The sequence below is a fragment of the Oncorhynchus kisutch genome, linkage group LG6 (genome assembly GCF_002021735.2).
Source record: "Oncorhynchus kisutch isolate 150728-3 linkage group LG6, Okis_V2, whole genome shotgun sequence".
Lineage (NCBI taxonomy): Eukaryota > Metazoa > Chordata > Actinopteri > Salmoniformes > Salmonidae > Oncorhynchus > Oncorhynchus kisutch.
In genome coordinates, this window is record NC_034179.2 from 66,609,576 (window position 1) to 66,615,618 (window position 6,043).

Genomic DNA, 6,043 nt, shown 5'->3' on the forward strand with positions numbered 1-6,043 from the left:
ACTGGGCACCGGCGCAGAGGAAGGCTCCTGTCCTGGAGCGGGACTGGACACGCTGCCCTGCCATGTCTGGAGCTGCGAGGAGTAACAGCGTAACCTACGTCGCTAGCTACCATGACAAAGACTAAATCCGGTGGCAGTACCGTTGAGGATGCACGTGAAGGATCTTTTAAATGATCAAAAGCAATTGTTACAACAACAACAAAATAGCTTCAAGTGTGGATTCAACTAATAAAGGAATGGACGACCTGCCCAGAGAGGTCCAGAACCTGAAGAACAGTTTTCAGTTCTCCCAGGGTCACCCTGATGAGTTGAAACAGGAGAACGGAAAGATGACAGCAATCTGTAGTCATTGAGAGAGGATATCAGTTCTGTGTGTGAATCCATGATAACATTGACGGATAAATCAGACTATCTCGAGGTACAATCAAGGCCGAACAACATGGTTGTGGACGGAATTGCACAATCTCCATGAGACCTGGACAGAGTCTGAGGACACACACACCAATTGATTAATGGACTGCTGAATGTATATTTTTTTATCTTGCTTTGTTTGCTCTTTTCTATATTATGTCTATCTCTGATAAGCTACCCAGGAAAGGGCTGAAAATAGTCCATATTAATACATGTAGCCTTAGAAATGAGGTTAATGAAATCAATAACTTGATAACATCAGATAACATTCATATATTAGCCATTTCTGAGACTCACCTAAGATAATTAATTTGATGATACAGCAGTAGCAATACCAGGATATAACATCTATAGAAGAGACAGAAATGCTTATGGGACAGGTGTTGCTGTATATATTCAGAGCCATATCCTTGTAATGCTTAGAGAAGATCTTTTGTCAAGTGTTATTGAAGTGTTGTGGTTGCAGGTTCACTTGGCACATCTAAAGCCTTTTCTTTTGGGGTGTTGCTATAGGCCACCAAGTGCTAACAGTCAGTATCGAAATAATATGTCTGAAATGCTTGATAGTGTCTGTGATGTAAACAGAGAGGTCTACATTCTTGGGGACCTGAATATTGACTGGTTTTCATCACGCTCTCCGCTCAAGAGGAAGATTTTTCACTGTAACCAGTGCCTGTAATCTGGTTCAGGTTATTAATCAACCTACCCCGGTGTTTGCAAACACTACAGGAACAAGATCATCCACATGTATTGATCACATTTTTACTAATATTGTATAACTTTGTTCTAAAGCTGTGTCTGTACCCATTGGATGCAGTGGTCACAATATAGTGGCTATATCCAGGAAATCAAAGTTCCAACAGCTGGGCCTAAAGTGTGTAAGAGATCATGCAAAATATTTTGCTGTGACTATTATGTGGATGATGTTAAACATATTTGTTGGTCTGATGTGATTAATGAGGAGCATCCAGACGCTGCAATTGATGGATTTATGAAATTGCTTCTTCCAATTATTGATAAACATGCACCTGTTAAGAAACTGACTGTTAAGGCTCTATGGGTTGATGAGGAATTGAAAAACTGTGTGGTTGAAAGAGATGGGGCAAAAGGAGTGGCTAATAAGTCTGGCTGCATATCTGACTAGCATGTTTACTGCAAATTGAGAGACTATATAGACCCTTCTATCTGTCATATTTTTCATCTGAATGCTGAAGGAAAGTCTTTGTCCTCAGGCCTGGAGGGAAGCCAAGTAATTCCGCTACCCAAGAGTGGTAAAGGGGCCTTTACTGGTTCTAACAGCAGACCTGTAAAAGCTTGCTGCCAGCTCTTAGCAAACTGTTGCTAAAAATTGTGTTTGACCAAATAAAATGCTCTTTCTCTGTAAACAAAATAACAACAGACTTTCAGCATGCTTATAGAGAAGGGCACTCAACACTGACACAAATGACGGATGATTGGTTGAAAGAGAGTGATAAGATGATTGTGGGACCTGTACTGTTAGATTTCAGTGCAGCCTTTGATATTACTGACCATAACCTGTTGTTGAAAAAACGTATGTGTTATGGCCTTTCAACCTCTGCCATTTCGTGGATTCAGAGCTATCTATCTAATACAACTCAAAGGGTTTTCTTTAATGGAAGCTTCTCTAATGTAAAATGTGGTGTACCGCAGGGCAGCTCTCTAGTCCCTCTACTCTTTTCTATTTTTACCTATGACCTGCCACTGGCATTAAACAAAGCATGTGTGTTCATGTATGCTGATGATTCAACCATATACGCATCAGCAACCACAGCTAAGGAAGTCAGTGAAACCCTTAACAAAGAGTTGCAGTCTGTTTTGAAATGGGTGACCAGTAATAAACTGGTCCTGAACATCTTGAAAACTTAGAGTATTTTATTTGGTATAAATCATTCCTTAAGGTCTAGACCTCAGCTGAATCTGGTAATGAATGTTGTGGCTGTTGAGCAAGTTGAGGACACTAAATTACTTGGTGTTACCTTAGATTGTAAACTGTCATGGTCAAAACATATAGATTCAATGGTTGTAAAGAATGGGAGAGGTCTGTCCGTAGTAAAGAGATGCTGTGATTTTTGACACCACACTCCAAAATGCAAGTCCCGCAGGCTCTAGTTTTGTCTAATCTTGATTATTGTCTAGTCGTGTGGTCCAGTGGTGCAAGGAAACATCTAGTTAAGCTGCAGCTGGCCCAGAACAGAGTGGCACGTTTTGCACTTCATTGTAATCAGAGGGCTGATATTAATACTATGCATGCCTGTCTCTTGGCTAAGAGTTGAAGAGAGACTGACTGCATCACTTCTTTTGATAAGAAACATTGTGTTGGAAATCGCAAAATGTTTGCATAGTCAACTTACACACAGCTCTGACACACTTACGCGACTGGCATGCCACCAGGGTTTTTTTCACAGACCCCAAATCCAGAACAAATTCAAGAAAGTGTACGGTATCATATAGTGCACTTATTGCATGGAACTTCCTTCCATCTCATACTGCTCAAATAAACAGCAAACCTGGTTTCAAAACACTGATAAAGCAACACCTCTCCCCTATTTGACCTAGATAGTTTATGTGTATGCATTGATATGTAGGCTACGTGTGCCTTTAAAAAAAATGTATGTAGTTCTGTCCTTGAGATGATCTTGTCAGTATTGTGTGATGTTTATGTTTTGTGTGAACCCCAGGAAGAGCAGCTGCTGCTTTTGCAACAGCTAATGGGGATCCTAATAAAATACCAAAATACCAAATACCAGAGGTATGGACTCGAGTCACATGACTTGGACTTGAGTCAGACTCGAGTCACAAATATGATGACTTGCAACTCAACTTTGACTTTAACACCAATGACTGGTGATTTGACTTGGACTTGAGCCTTACGACTTGACCTGACTTGATTCCCTCCCCAAGCCCAAGTCATTTAAATGATGCTATTTAAAAAAGTGTGCAGTGCATCAACTCTTCATTTAACGGATTACAGTTTGAAACGGACAGCAGCCAATAAAACTGTGCCAGCTGAGAAAAAGTGTGTGGCAGTGCAGAGGAACGTCGGCGGGTGAATTCAGATGGAGCCCTTGAAAAGATGATACCCGGATATAAAGACGATGCTGTATCAACAAAAAAAACGGATGCAACTTGCAAAACATGCGAGAAGAAAATTGCAGACGGATGTGCAACAATTTCCATTTTTTTTGACATTTGAAGCTGCACAAAGAACGGTAAGTTGTGGATAATATAGCCGACAGCTATATATTTTATTACTTTACTAGTGTATCATGTAGGCTAACTTAATGTTAAATCAATGAGCCTCCACACAGTCAGTGCGGGAACGTGATCATTGCAACCAAGAGTGAGCTACAACTGGCGAGGCAGTTGGTAGCCTAAATCCTGCCTGATGTTACTGCTGTTCCTAAACCCACTGACATACGTTACAGGCTGACTACAAATACATTTAGAAATCTATATTATTCAATTATTGCACCCACACTGCTCGCATGCGCCAACGAGCGTCTGCATTGCCAATGGCTAAAATAGAAGTCAGTTCTATTTCTGATGCAGATCGCCGGTGCAAGTCCTGCCTCTCCCATCTCCTCATTGGTTTATAGAAGCAGGTACTAAAGACGAAATAGACCGGTGGCGGTAATGAATGTAATTTATGAAAGTTGCCAACCGCAATATAAAGTCAAGAGAAGAAAAAGCCTGGAAGGAGGAGAGATGACTATAAGCAATTCGGTTGACAGTTTTATGTGTGGATTAATTGTCAAAGTAGAGGACCTTGTGCATTTCAGGTACAATAACTCAATGTTCATATCCCAGGACAAATTAGCTATCAACAGCAAGCTAGCTAAATAGGACAAATTAGCTAGCAAGTGCAAGCTAACTAGCTAAATTGCCATAAACGTTTCATGCTTTTCGACCTGTCCCCAAATTAATGTCATTGGTTCAGAGTTTGTTTTGATATTTTAACCTGCGTATCGTGATCGCTTTTGTTGGAGGGGGACAAAATACATTTACGCGCGCAGCCGGTTTGGGTTCCGTGTAAGACGGCAGAATCTATTGTCTACAAACAGTATGAATAAAGACCTTGGGGGGGGGGGGGGGGGGTAAAAAGTATCTGTTAAGGCCAGCAGTAAAGGGTATATCTTTAAGATTACAATAACCCTTTCAATAATGGTGTGAGGTATCTGGATTATTTTGGGGGGGATTTTGGGTGGGGGATCCACCGGACATTCCACGGACATCCCCGGATGCCCCCCCGGATGCCCCCCTTGAGGTTAAAGGTAAAGGTTTGGTATTTTGGTATTTTATTAGGATTTTATTAGGATCAGCAGTAAAGGGTATATCTTGCCCACCCTGAGAACTCTTTTTATAAGGGTAAAGGTTAAACAGGTTTAAAACTGTTGTTTCAAAGACAATTTGGGGTGCCCCTTGTGTACATATTGGCCCCTTGTGTGTTAGGACCACCTAGATTAACAACGTGTTGACCATTACATCTGGATAGATGAGAACTCTTTTTTTTGTGTGTAAAACAGTTGCTTCAAAGACACTACATCCCAAGAACCAAGCGCTCTTGTGTAGAGAAAGAGATAGAAACAGCTTGGGGAGACAGAGAAAGACAGATTTCATTAAAATAACATGTAATTTACCATTAAAACCCTTTATTTTCTTCTAAATCTTTAGTACAGAAATGCATACATATTACAATTATTAAATCATTTACTGTGCAATGCTAAACTATAACCTTAATGTTTTTACTAAACCTTTATATAAAAATCATACACATTATTATTATTATTATTATAATACAATACCAGCTACAATAGTTATTTGGGGAAGCAGCGTAGCCTAGTGGTTAGAGCCTGGACTAGTAACCAAAAGGTTGCGAGATCAAATCCCTGAGCTGACAGAGGTACATATCAGTCATTCTACCCCTGAACAAGGCAGTTAACCCACTGTTCCTAGGACATCATTGAAAATAAGAATTTGTTCTTGTCACGCCCCGGTCTTAGTATTTTGTGTTTATATATTTATTTGGTCAGGCCAGGGTGTGACATGGGGTTATTTTGTGTTGTGTTGTGGTATAGGGGGTTTTAGTAGGTATTGGGATTGTGGCTGAGTAGGGGTGTCTAGCATAGTCTATGGCTGCCTGAGGCAGTTCTCAATCAGAGTCAGGTGATTCTCCTTGTCTCTGATTGGGAACCATATTTAGGTAGCCTGGGTTTCACTGTGTGTTTTGTGGGTGATTGTTCCTGTCTCTGTGTTAGTTGTCACCAGATAGGCTGTATAGGTTTTCACATTCCGTTTGTTGTTTTTGTATTGTTAGTGTTTTTTTCATTATTAAACTTGTATCAAAATTACCACTCTGCATTTTGGTCCGACTCTCTTTCGACGGAAGAAAACCTTAACGGACTTGCCTCGTAAAATAAATGTACAACATTAACAATGTATTTGATACATTTAATGTTATTTTAATGGCCAAAAAGTGCTTTTCTTTCAAAAACAAGGACATTTCTAAGTGACCCCAAATTTTTGAACGGTAAAGTATAATTATTTTTGTTGTAAAGACCCCCCCCCCCTCCCCCCCTCCCCATTCAGGTGCATCACAAAGAATGGCATCAAT